The following is a 14,751-nucleotide window of genomic DNA, read 5'->3' as shown; positions in this document are numbered from 1 at the left end:
CTAAAGATTCATACATGTGTAATTTCAATAGTTTCAATTATACTATAATACTTAATATATTAGAGCAAGTCTATAAAATACTCTTAGATATTGTAAGATTATAGTTATGCAACATCCAGAAATATTAAACAATCCCTTTCCATTCTACAGCTCTTCACATCCTTATTCTACTCCCCATTTCCTTTTTAAAAAAATAAAAATCTGAGGATAAACATGGAAACAGCCTGCATACTTTTGTTTGTATTTTTTTCATCCAGACAGAAAATAAATATCACAGGAGTTGGAACACAGAAATAGTTGTTAAGTGTCCTAGCTTTAGATAACTTATGACATTACCTAAGTGGTCTAGAAAAAGATTGCTTAATTTCTTTTTGTTCATCCTGTTTTTAGAGAAGTCCTGTAACTACACTGAACAGTTTAGGATTATTATTCCATTCCTGTTTGAAAGTCTGAATTTTTTTCCACTGGCATTTTTTTATCTGGAAGAGGATAGCAGTTCATTTCTTTTCATGGATACTTGCAGGAATAGATCCCTGGAGAGTAATTTCCGCTAAATGGGGAAGGAAGTTGACTCTTTCAGAATATGGATATTGTCTGCAAACAGACATACCAAGGAAGAGAGCTCTCAGATCAGTAGATAAGCTGCCTCCCTAGAATTTCTGTGTTGGTAGAAACGTCTTTGATCAGATCTCTCAAGCACATGGAAAAAGAGTTTCTCCTAAAATTTGCAGAAGTAATTATACAGGTTTTACCTGTATCCTATCTGCTGAAGAATCACTCCAATGTTGTTGAGCTTTTCAGGAAAAAGTGCCACACTAGATCTTCAGTTAACTCTTCCGCTCTGTTTCTGCTTGGAATGTATGAAATTTGTGAAATGTGTGGATTCCACTTGGAAATGTAGGAAAGCCATTTAACTGCATCACTATAATATCCCAAACGTTACCTAGACAGGCAAAAAGATGAATCTGGTAGATTTACCACTACATAGCCAGATTATGGGAAGAAGTCAGACTTCTGCTGTTCTTCTTTCATAAGACTGTTGATTTCAGAACAGGTAGAAGAAAAATGAGTACATATAAAGGTGGAATGCTACTGTGACATAAGTACACCAGTGATTGAAATGGCTAAAATTTGATAATGATTCATTTTGCTCAGGATCTAAAACATATATGGATTTTCATCAAAATGCTCCAGTCAGTACAGTGAATAGCAACCAGTCTGTCTTTCCACTCCTTCAGTTTGCCAATAGGAGGCAATAAATTATCCTTCCATTTCTCCCACCCAAATCCTCTGACCATTGTCTTGAGGTCGCAATGCGTAAAGTACATGCATGTAACATACCATGCACACATGCAGTCTCTATATGCACACATATAGAGATCAGATGGGTTAGTCATCTGCTGAATTACAGAATATTTGAAAGGTTATTACTCTATATGAAACAGATCTGCCTAACGTATTGGAAAAATCATCCCGATGGTTGTTTTTAATCAAATTAAAACTTATTTTTCATATCAAATGAATAGCTTTCTCTCAAATATTTTTTCGATTAAATTGAGTAAAATTCTTCATTAAAATTTAACTTTGTGCATTAAAATGCTCCTAAATTAAAAGTTTGATTTTAAATAATCAATTTAATATTCAATTATAATTCAATATATCTGAAGCAAATTGACACATTCACTGTCAAAAATTTTCATTGTGAGTGAATACAGAATCAGAGGAGGCTCTACTTTAAGATAGAATCAGCCATGTAAGACTAAATACATACTTGTTAAACCTGTTTTTAGACAACTTAAATAATTGCAACTCCACAGTTCCTTAGGAGCTTGTTCCAGGATTTCATTTTTCCTTCTGCTCCTGCAAGTTTTTCCAAATATTTAACAGAACTCCTTTTTGCAATTTAAGAACATTATTTCTCATTCCATCTGCATTATCCTCTTCCTCTCTGCTAGTATATTATTTACCACATTTCTTTTCCACACTATCTTCCTTTAGTTTCTCCTCTTTAGAACAAAAAGTTGAAGTATTTTGGAATGTATTTCTTCTTTTCTCACAGTTAAAGGTTTCCAGATTTCAAACCACTATCACAATTCTCCTCTACGTGCTTTTCAGCCAGTACTCTGCCTACCTTGAAGATCAAAACACAGAACTGAGCAAAGCATACTATCTGAAGCTTTATTATTTCTGAGCTGAGCAGTGGGATTACTTCACATATTTTGGATTTCTGCTTATGTGGAGTTCTTATGTTTCCCCTTTTATGGCAATATGCCTCTGTTAATTCTTGTTCAGCCTGTAAGCCATACTAATCCGTATTCTCTTTTCTGCAAACACTAGTTAAAACAGTTGTTTTGCTTACTTGAGCAAAACGTTTACTTCTACTACTGTGAAGTGACACGAAAGCAATGCAGTTTGAATATATTCCAAGGAATGAGAGGCCCTTGTAAAATTCTTCCCTCAGCTTCAAAAGACTTTTCAAAATGCTCTATGACTGTGTTGGTAGAGTTCCTCCCATCACGCAATAGTAATGAAATATCCATGCCACAGCCAAGTTACATATTATTTGTATGCTATAACAACAAGGCTTTTAAGGAAGAAAGTATAAAGATGAAAACATTTTGACTATTTATATGATGCTGTGTTTCTTTCTGAAAATACAGAACAGATTTTTTCATCCTTTCCTATCCATTCGTGTATGTTCACTGGCACAAAATATATAGTGGATTTTGTCCTTGCAAAAGAGCTGTTAGAATACTTCAGTATATCACAGCTTCCTGGAGAATGGGACTTTCTGTTGCTGAATGGAAAGTGTTTGTGATAGAAACAGAAGAAATATTTTAAGGTGGAATTCCCCAGTATTTCAGCGCCATAATTGCGACACTATTTTGGAGGTAAATAAAAAGCATTTACACATTCAGGTCCTAGTCTTAAAGAAAGATAATATTTTTTGATATAATTTAGATAATTTGTTTTTTTTTATTTTTTAATAATTTTGACATTTTGATATAATTTCAAACATCTGAAAAAGGGTTCCTCTTATATCAGTAAAGAGAGACCTGATTCTAATTGCCTTTAACTCTAATTTAGTTGTTAGTTGTGCAAAATATGTATGCAAAAGGATACTGATTTTAAAATTGAGAGGGATTGCAGTGAAGTATTTGTTTTTCAGTGAAGAATTTGTTCTAAGTACATGTAGTTGATTAAATTACATTTAACTACCAGAACCCAGCCAATCTTTTGACTACTTTAAAGTTCAGAGCACAGTGCCAGATCAGCATTACCAGTATACATGTTCCATCACAGCAACTTCTGCAACTTTTTCCATTAGAGTGTGGGTTAAAATTCTGTTTCACAACGTCACAGCTGTTTAGACACAGTAATTTAGAAATATGTAAAACAATTCCCACAAATATCTAAAAAAAAATAATGGGTAAAAGACAGACTTAACAAGAATTAGAAAACAGCAGATTAGGAATGAAAACATGAGATCCCTATCTTAGTGGCAGAAAGGAGACAAGACAGTTGTACAAGTCAACAGTGCAGCATACCTTGCAATGAGAATTGAAATGCATACCAAATGCTCTTCAGAAACATACATATTTGAAGACAGAGAAATGTATAAAGAGACCAATATAAAATTAAAGATTAGGAAAATCTTAGCATTCCAAAGTTCTTAAGTAACATTATAACACTAGAAGCACTGTTTTTATTTGATGTTTTACCTCATGCTTTTGTCATTAGCATCAGCAAGAACAGTGTACTTTCAATCACTTCCGATAGCTAATTTGGTGCAAAACCCAGTAAGAAGTAGGAAATTGGATAAAACTTATTTTCATAACTGGTCAAGACAATTCTCACATTTATATAACATCTTTTAATAACAAAAGGCATCTTCATGTTGATTTATTTACATTTTTGTCCTACCTCAGTCAGTTGACTGAGTACATCCTAGCACAGCAGACCACGTTGTAACCTTGCATGACTTTACTAAAAAGCAAATTCACTGTTTTTCTGATGTAGTTCACCATTTATTAGTCTTTCATTACTTGTACTGATGGGTGTTCCTTGCCAAAGAATGAAATGCTCTCTTTTTCTGGAATTTTAAACTGACTAGTTGTCATCAGACCCAGGAGTCTCCCAGTTAACCTGTCCTTTTGTGTCTCAGCAAACAGATTGAGCTGAAAGTAATTTATTACCATGGAAACTACAACAGATACATAGCAAGTACACGGCTACAATACACTATTTTTCAACATAATCACCACTAATAGCTATGCATTTTCACCAGCAATGAACAGGAGGCTACTTGCCCCACTCGAGGTTGACCCACATTTTACAGCTACTATGAGACATCACTGCTAGGAAAACATTGCCCATACAGCTTTCACTGTGCTCACACACACTGCTTGATCTCCAGAAATGTTCAGCAAGCATTGATGCATGTCAGTGTGTGTTATTTTTTCCTTCATGGTGGAATTCAACGATACACCTTTGTTTTGTACACAATTCCATCTCAGATGATATTTCATCAGACTGTCACACAAGACTAAGATGGAATGTGGTTGGAAAGGTTCAGCCTCTACTGCCATACCACCAACATCCATCTCATTGGTGCACATATATGTGCACCAATGTAAAATAGGAAGCGTTAATTTCATAGCAGCCTTCACACTTTCATTTCCGTTAAATCCCTTAGTTTCTAATTTCATAGTTATTTTTGTGCTATGACTTCTCACTGTGAAGATAATTACATGAAAAGTACAAGTTCTGAAGGTGTGTTGTGGAAATATTTTTGTGGTTTGTCATGAGTCAGACTGGATGGAGTCAAAATTCACAACTTAGGAAATTCTGGCTAAAACAACATAGGTAATCCCAAGAATACATCAGCTTTTATAGAGTTAATAACATCTAGAGCGAAATTCTTCTATCGTACAATTACAAATGATTATACACTATCATTCTTTGTTTTGGATGTAGTCTAAGCTTTAAATTTATTAATTTTGTAATATAATCATGAAATATCCAAAGTTGGAAGGAATCAACAAGGATCTTTGAGTCCAACTCCCAGCTCCACAAAAAAAAAAAAAAAAACAAAAAAACACCTTATGTCTCAGATCACTGTCTAAACGCTTCTTGAGCTCCAGCAGACTTGGTGCTATGACCACTGCCCTAGGGAGCCTATGGCAGCATCCAAGAAAAAAAAAAAAAAAAAACAACAAAGATTTCTGTGTAAAATTATGCTGTCTACTATCAGAGCAGCTTCTTCATTTAGATCTTCTTTCATATATAGTCAGAGTTACTCTTACTGACTACATATGACATCAAGAAGCCTTACCTCACACCACAGTAAACAAAGCACAATAAGTAAGCGATAGATACCAGCTTCCCTCTCAGTATAATCAAAGCCAGCGACCTATGTTCTCTTTCCTAGCATCTTTAGCAATGTTCTGAGATTGCTGATGCCTCTCTGAACTTCCAACACTCAAATATGAACTTGTCTTTTATTATTTCAAAACAAATCCTATTTTCAAATCTGCATGAAAGATGACATTTTGGAGTGTTTCTACAGCAAAAATAACAACAGCAAGGAACTAGAAAATTCATTACTCTAAATGGCAGAATACAAGTATATGTATGATTTTGAAAAGCATTTTTCAGTATTGTATAGTTCTTTATAGCTTGCTTTCTCACACCTCTGGCAATTAGTCTTCTGAATATAGTGATAGAAAGGGGATTTCTGCGATAGGCAAAAAAACTGGAGACCAGACTTACAGCTGAGTAAGTCATGGTACTTGGAGATCTTGAGAAGTGACCAACTATTCTCCTTGGACAATGCCTAATTTTTACTTGAGCATGAGAATGCTTTCATTTATCAGCAGTTTCCCTTTTTGACTTTGTTGTCTTCTAAATTTAACCATGGAAAACTATGAATGATCTATTTGTATATAAGAATTTGAGTTCATCTATTCAGAGATTTTTTCTAGATAAATGAAATATAACTCACACAAATTAGAGACAGGTCTGTCTTGACCTGAGTGTTTTTATTTTATCATTTTCTTATTAGCTTGGTCTGCTTATTGGAACTACTTATCAGCTTTGTATCAGTTGCACTACTGATTCTTACTTACTCTTGTAGCCTCAAAAGCTTGTAAGAGGCAGTTTTCAATGCCACCTAAGAGCCTTCCTTCTGTGATAAATAACTCACTTCATAATGTCTAAGAAAAAAGACTCAGGGGCACTTTCTCACTGAGAATTCCTGTGATGAAGAATAGAAATAGTATACAATATGCTTTACAAAACAGATTTGCTTCATGTGGACTTCTGCTCAGTTAAATCAAGCAAATCTCAAGCCTGAAGTGATCTTACAGTTAAATTTAGGAGTTCACTTTAAAAAAAAAAAAAATTAATGTATAGTGTGAAATAAAAATAAATAAATAAATAAATCTTCCTGTAGGAGATGTTAAGACCCATATGAGATGAAGAAGTGAACCGAGACAGCCAGCACAGCTTCACCAAGGGCAGATCTTGCCTGATAGTCCACAAATAAACTTTGCTTTAACTCCTTGCTTTAACATGTCATCAGCTCCAAGATTTTTTTATGCCCTGTTTTTGCCATTTTGGGGTTCATCATTCTTGTTTTCTATAAGTGTTTTGCATTACTAGATAAAGAAATTAATCAGTTCTATTGAAAATGCTTTATAAAATCTTAGTATGATTTTTATTTTCACATTCTACAGGCTTGTCTGCTTGGGCATTGCATCAGGTAAGGTTAAGTCAGGCTTTACAACCTCAGTGATAATAATAATTGAAGTAGAAAAATAATGGAATTTTTGCTATTTTCATATTCAACAGTTTTATTTGAACGTATCATAACAAATCCAAAATGGGTATCATTGCCTATTGCCTTTAAAAAAAAACAACAACAGGCTGATGTTAGTCATGGATGATATCCTGCTTCATTTAAACTTTCAGACATAGCAAGAGTTTTTAAAACTTTTTGCCTAAATTATAATAACTATGTTTCCAACAATAAGAATGAAAGAATTGTTACAGTAGCTTGAAAGTACTCTATTTTTAATATTATTTATAATTGAGCTGAAATTATGTTTGTTTTGTTGCAGATAATTACTGACAAATGCAGAACTAAAATTTTATATATACTGAGAAGGATATAAATGTGCCAGAGTTATGCTAGCTTAGACCAAACGTATACAAGCTCCAACAATCTGCTTGTGAAAAGAGCTAATAGTATATACTTCCTTGAAATATAAGAACAGGAAAACATACAACATGCATTCTCTGAGTTTTCTTGATTGCCAATTATCTGCAGGTATCTACAAGACGTAGAGAATTTTTTTGTGTGTTCAGAAGTCCCTAGTAGGGTTTTAACCTGTGAACTTTTTCAAGTTTCCCTTGAACAGGACAAAAAATAATATCTTCAAGAGCTGTACAACAGAATTTAATTTAGCATTGTATGATTTATTTTAATTAAGCATTGTGTGATTTAGATTCAGGAATTATGAATGATTATGAGACAAGGAATTTCTTGTACCATGAAAAGAATCCATAGCTAATGTGGATTCTTGTTTGATTTTATTGCTCAGCGTTCATACATGCAAAAAATCTAGCATACATTCTTTAAGTGTCACTTATTTCATAAACACTCCTAAATGTCAGGAGTACTAAACTACGTTAAAATCTGACTCTGAGCATAATTGTCATATTTCTTTGTATACCTGTAACAAATCTGTCCTGCGTGAGCAAACTGCAAACACAACACACTCTTCAGATGGTGTAAAATATCAAAGGACTCTATCTAAAAATACCTGTTGCAATGAAAAGCACATATAAGTATATAAAAAGCTTATATGACTGCACATTCTTACTAATATCTTCAGCTCACACCAGTGATTTATTATCTTCAAAAAACAATAATGGCAGTTTTGTACCACATACTGAAGTTACAGCTTGATTTTGTGTGTGTGCTTTTCTACATTTAAAAAAGACAATATGGGGAGATGCTGTTTGTCATCATAAAAGGTACTACATAATGCTCATTTGCCTACTGTGACTTCGCATTTCTAAAGATTGCCTTGCCATTAGGGCATCTCTCTTATTCTGTAAGGCAGAGTTAAGTAAAACAGTGCTATGGAAAACCACTTGTTTGTTCTACCACTTCATTCTTTTATGATCAGTTCTTCAATTCAATTTAACCTCTCAAACCAACACCTACTCTTTATCTCTGTGTATCAAGAAAGAGCATTTAAGAACAGAAAAAAAAAACCCTTCCCTTTCATTGTGACAGTCACTACTAACTGAATTAACTAGTCATGCTACATTATTTTCTGTGAAACTTCCAAAAACTTATATAGCTCCGTCACCATTAATCCTCAGATTTTCTTAAGTAATGTCACTGTTACACAGAATGTGGTGGAAGTTGCATGAGGCCTTAGATATTGTCTCTACAGCATAATAAAAATCTGAGTTTCACATACATATTTTCTTACATTGGCTTATATTAGCACAAAGCAACTAAGAAAAGCCTCATGAGTCTTTCCTGAAAGTTAAAAAAAAAAAAAAAAAAAAAAAAAGCATCACTAAAAGCAAGAGTTTTCTCCAAACCTTTAATTAAAACAAACAAACAAAAAAAAAAACAGAGGCATCTACAGAACACCAAACAAAGAAGACAAATCATAACCACATCAGACCCCATACCCTATAAACCCACCTTTTTAACTTGTTGGATGATTAGCAGGGATGAGGCTACAGCCTGCATGTAAGTTTTTATTTCATTCAGCTCCTTCACTTTCCAGAGACTCCATGCTTTTCATGAATCATGTCTCTAAATGAAATTACTAAGAATCATGAGACCTATATTTTTGAAGTTTGTCTTTCATTTAGTACATTGGCTCCAATACAGAAATCATATGTAATAACACTTAGCAAGAAAATTATTCTGCATTTTTCAACCTGGAATGACAACATGAACACAGACTCTTGCACAGAACAGCCCTGTTTACTGAACAGTTTGACCCAGGAAAAAGGTATGTTCAGATATTTTTCAAAAAGAAATTTAACCTAAAATTGTAGAAAAGCTTGGTATTTTAAAAAAACACTTCTATTCTCAAACTATAAAAATAACAGTCTTGCAGTTTAAAAGAAATTCAAGAGAAATTGAGACTCAAAATAATTTAAATTTGTGCATAAATTTTAAATCCTTAACATGAAGTTAAACCCAAAATAGGGAGAGCATCCTCATTTTCCTATAACTCAGCAACTGAAGTAACAACAACAATAAAGTGCTCTGATTCTTGATGAGGATAGGTAAATAATTTTAAAATATTTCATTTATGTTTACCTTAACTTTCTCTTAAATAATTGTACTGAACTGCCCGTAAGGAAACTTCTATGCTAGAAGGAACTTGTGTGCTGTTTTCTGTTTCATTTCCTTTGTTTGTTGTTGTTTTTTTAAAAAAACCTTTCTAAACCCTCAAAGGGGGGGGAGAGAGAGAGATACAAAAAAGGGGAAAGAGTGAGAAAGTTACCTAACCTCACTTTTCAGTGAGGTTAATTTTAAATTCTGTAGTCATATAGTAAGGTGTGCTGCACAATTGAAGTGTGTAAGCTGGATAAAGCATCAAATTAACTCTAACTCTGGATATACTCATCATCCTCCTGCAAAACATTTGTGTCACCATATTATGGTAGATACTAGTACAGTTATCACAGCAAAACTGCACCTCTGAAAATTACTGTTGGAGATTCCACACCCAAGTTTCTCATTTCCTTTTGGCTAGGATCAGTAGGTTGATCAGTTAAACATGAAAACATATATTCCTCACATACATTAGCAGGCATTTCTGTGTAAGAAAAATGTTTATATATCAGTTGTCAAACTATACGTGCAATGACAAAAACACTATGGAACACATTATATGGCATGAGATAAGGGTTGGATTCTGCACATCTTGCCTTGTTGTACAAGCATCCTCCAAGAGCTAACATGAAGCATGGTGGTTGCTTCATGATTTTACCAACAGAGAAAGTGAGATAAGCTAGACATATTACTAACATCTTGTTGCAGCCTACACAACCCAAAGTAGGTTAAGCAGCTTGCCTTGACCATGTTTTACTATCACCAGAACTAAATGACGTTCACTTTATAGTCTGGTTACACTTTCTACTCAAGGAACAAACTTTCTTTGAGTATGTAAAGGAAAAAGCTTTATAACTTCACATCTATAAAAAAAAAGCTCTTTATTGCTAATTGCATATACACATGCATATAAACAGTAATGTATATGTTAACTATTGAAATCTTTGTTATTCCAGTAAGCCCGTGGGAAACTTATTTAGTCAGAAGCCAAGAATTTAACTTTGTATTATTAGAGACTGGAAACATGTGGTGTGGTTGAGCTATGGGCAAGTTACCACTACATGATTGACACAGTCATTACAGAAGATGTCAATTCAATTACACCTTTTCTCTCTGCCCTAAACAAAGTAGAAGTATTCCACAACCTTTTCCATTTTCTGCATCCCATTCTTTCCCAGTTTCATAACAGGGATAGCAAGACAAAGTTTCCCTTAGTTATTGTTTTTCATAACAAAAGAGAAAGATTGAAATCATTCACTATATTAAATAGTTATTGCAAAATGTAACATCATCTGTCAAACATCAGACAAAAACTACAAAATTAATTACATGTTCTAGCTACAGCATTTGGAAGTTTGCCATTTACGAAATTTGTTTCAAGTTACACTCCTGGAAAATAAGAAGAAATCCACTGCTTGTTGTTTAGATGTTTCTTTCACTTTCCTTAAAAAACACCTAAGGCTGCTATCTGCCCTGTAGTATTATTAGTACTTGCTTAAGTTTCCACATAAACTTGGCAGCACAGCATGAACATATTCTCAAGTAAATGAACAAATACAAGTCTGAAACAAACAAAAAAGCAAAGAAGAAAAAAAATAAAAGCTTTACCTATCTAAGTTCAAGAAAGCCTTACCCTATTAAGATTTCTAAGCAAAAGTTTAACAGATGTGACACCATGCAGATTCATAAAGGTTTTGGTGGCATGGTCTTTCAAACCAATGGGGAAGGAGAGTCCCACAAATTCAAAAGTGCAGGCTGGGAGTCAAAAGCATTTAGCAGCTGCTTAATTTGAAGCAAAGAGTACAAATACTCTTTGCAGTACAGTACTTTGCAATACTGTGTAAACTCTGAGTGCCTGATCCTTCCTGCAGCAAGCTAAACCTTTCCTAAGTACAGAAGCCATTTTCAGTGCAGACATGTCTTCTCCAGATAACTAGGTATGCTTTCACCAGTGGTAACAAGTGCCTAGTAACTTCCTTATGAAGGCAGGCAATTTGCAAATTTCACACATTAGTAATTGGACATAATAGATTTCGTTGGAGCAAGGTTCAGCTTAGTCTGTAATTTAAAAATTAACTTGAAGATCAATTTATCTTCATTAGGACTTTACTGGTGATTTCAGTTATCATATACTGGCTATGAATATTAAAAGTTTTCTTTCTTTTCAGAAAAAACATGATATATGAGATAGCACATCTATTTAAACAAAGTCTAAATAAAAACTTATCAGGAAAAAAGTCTACTAATAAATATATTGAGAATACCCAGGTGATTTTTATCATCTGTGTCACAAAATAAGGAATTTTTTCCAACTGTTAGGATACAAATCATTTATGATGACACTTAGAGAGTTGTTTGGTTAAGCAAGTATGTAGATAACTGTACTGTCTCAATTACTTGCCTGGATTTCACCCAGAGTCTGTGGATACCCCATCCCTGGGGGGATTCAAAGCAAGGCTGGATTTGGCTCTGTGCAGTCTGGTTTAACGGCTTGCGACCCTGCACATAGTAAGGGGGTTGAAACTAGCTGATTATTGTGGTCCTTTTCAACCAAGATCCTTCTATGACTCCATGATTATTCTTTGTTAAATTCTGTAGGATTTTTTAAAGGAAAATAATGTTGTCTGCAAGTTTATATTCTTTTAAAAAGTTAAGCCAGAATGCTAATGATATGCCTGACTTCCCAAAAATAAATACGTACATGTAATGTTCCTAGAATCCTGTCCTAGTTTGTTGTGGCTCTTAGTTTTTGTTTCTTTTGCTTTGTGTGGTTTTGGGTAGGTTTTTGTTGTTGATGGTTGTTTCTTGTGGGCTTGCTTTTGTTTAGGTTTTTTTTTTTTTCTTTATAAGACAAAAACTTCAGATGGTTTAGGTTTTTCTGTTGTTTTTCTTCTATTTTACATCTAGCATTACAGACCTAGTCTGAAATGAAAAAGGTTCAGTGGAGGCAAGGTTATTCAGTTTTGCCTCTAGGTAAAATGAATTAGGTCTTCAGTTTCTCTCTGAAAAGCTGAAGTTAGTTGTTACTGCATGCATTTTGCTTGTAGTAATTATCCTGAGGTAAAAGCTTACTTAATGAAAGCCAGCCTAATGTTTTTATAATTACGTTCTGTGGTGCGGTGGTTGCACAAAATTTTTAAGAAGATAAATCCTGATGCCTGCTCTGGTGGTAGTCTGAAATTACACTGTTTAGTAAATTCTAAGTCCTCTTTTCCTTTGCAAGAAGATTTGACATGAAACCGTGTTAACTTCTATGCTACTTACAGATAACAAAAAAATTTTCTCAGATCATGTCTTCAGATACATTTTTCCTAAAAGTTTAAAGCAACTTTGTACTATATCCCACAGAATCCCACTTCAACCATAGCTCTTGAGCTGAGTAGGCAAACCTACAAGAAAAAAAACGACATGTAGGAATTCATACATGACTTTTTTTGTGAGTAAATTTAACTAGCCTAGTGTAATGGCAGTAATCTCCAGCATGCAAACACAGGTTTTTGTTTTTTGTTTTCCATCTGTAGTCACATAAATGTTCTTTGACACTTTTTGCCTTTCAAAAGTTCATCAGAGAGGCTGGTAGCTTGCTTGTGCCTAAGAACAAAATTTGGTTTTTGTATTTAATGTATTTAAGTAACAAACAATGTATGTAAGTAACAAACAAGGACCAAAGTGCAGAAAACTTGAATAATATGGGTTCAGAGCAATCCTTATCCTGAGTGTCAGGAAAAACAAGTACTTTGATTTAATTTAATACTTTCCTGGCCTCAACTATTTTCTGTTTATGGAATTTCTCATGCTTGAGAAAATTTATTAAATAAACTACATCAAGTAATTGCATCACATTTCTACATATCTTCTTAGCTGTCTTCTTAACTTCATACTAATTTTTGCATATAAAACATGCCTTGCAGAATGTTCAGTAGAAATAAAATCCCACTGCATGATTGATCATCTCCTTCTGTTTTTTGAACTTGATTCATACTGACCTATTCATTATTTCCTAGTTCTTATCCTGCAAAGGACAGTTTATAGGTTACCCACCCAGATTTTCCAAGATAGTCAGACTTCTTTACCACAAGCCTAGCTTTCACAGTCTAAAATCATTTAGTTTAATCACTACTAATGTTGTGGCTATTCCATATCTTCGATAATTTTGTTGTTTGTTTCTGTTGATTTACAACTGCTGCTATAGGCCTATATTCTGCTATTAGAGCATTCACAGTCTTTTTGAACATGAACCACTTATTTACACAGGGGTATGAATATTTACTCAGTTTTTATGATTTCTTCCATTTGTAATAATTATCATTCCTATTTGTCCACTGTTAAATGTGGAGTCAATTTGTTGACAGAACTAATCATCATAGCACCAGTAGATCACTTGTAATGGCAAAGTAAAAGACTGTCACTTCACTTGTAAAGTTAGGAATTTTGTCCTCATGTTGTATATATCTACAACGAATACTAACTTCTCATTCATTATATAGTCACGAAGTTTTCTAATGTCCTTAAAGAACTCTGCAAATATAATGGCAAATACCATTTGACAGCAGTTTCACCCACTGACACTATCTTTTTCTACATCATTTATAAATGTATGAGTACAGCTTCAATGGAACTACAATTGTAACCTCTTTCTCTTCTGAGAGAAAACAATGAAACCACCTTGTTTTTACTTATGTATTTTTTACACAGATATTTATCAATGGTTTAAGACCTTCCCTCTTAATCCATGACTTCTTAGTTACTTTATAAGTCTTTGCATAAGCATAGGTAAGTTATCAGCCAGATCATTCTTAACTATGTATTTGATAACACAATGCACTACACTGTACTGATGCTTTATTATGAGCCATTTCTCATTAGCATACTTTTGTTAGAGTAAGAAGTTGGATGAACTTTCATTCAAAACAGATACTCAGCCTTGGGGCTGCAGGTAGAGTAGCTAGTATTTGGCAAGAGATGTTCTCAGCATCCTTTTATTTCACTCTGGATTAATGATTTATGTCAAGTCAACAGCTGGGAAAAAAAGTGTCAGAAGTGACATCATCTGGCTTAAACAAGAGAACGTTATTTTTGTCTGCATCTACAGACACACAAAAAAAGACCTAATGCAAATAAACAAAGACAATGTAAAAAAAAAAAAAAAAAAAAAAGCAAACAACTACCACCAAAAACAACACACGTGGCAAGAGAACTGTAAGCCATTTCCAGCTTAATTTTTCCTTGGTTTTACAAAGAAGTGAGGTGATTGGAACAATTTAATGTTTCAGGAAATGGTACAGTAGAAAAGGATTTAAAAGTTCTTTTTTACTGCCCATAGAAGCAGTTTCTCAATGCTCATAACAGCCTAACATTACATGTGATGGTCATAA

This window comes from Lagopus muta, chromosome 4, assembly GCF_023343835.1.
Source record: "Lagopus muta isolate bLagMut1 chromosome 4, bLagMut1 primary, whole genome shotgun sequence".
Taxonomy (NCBI): Eukaryota; Metazoa; Chordata; class Aves; order Galliformes; family Phasianidae; genus Lagopus; species Lagopus muta.
Note: the sequence above shows the minus strand (reverse complement) of the source record.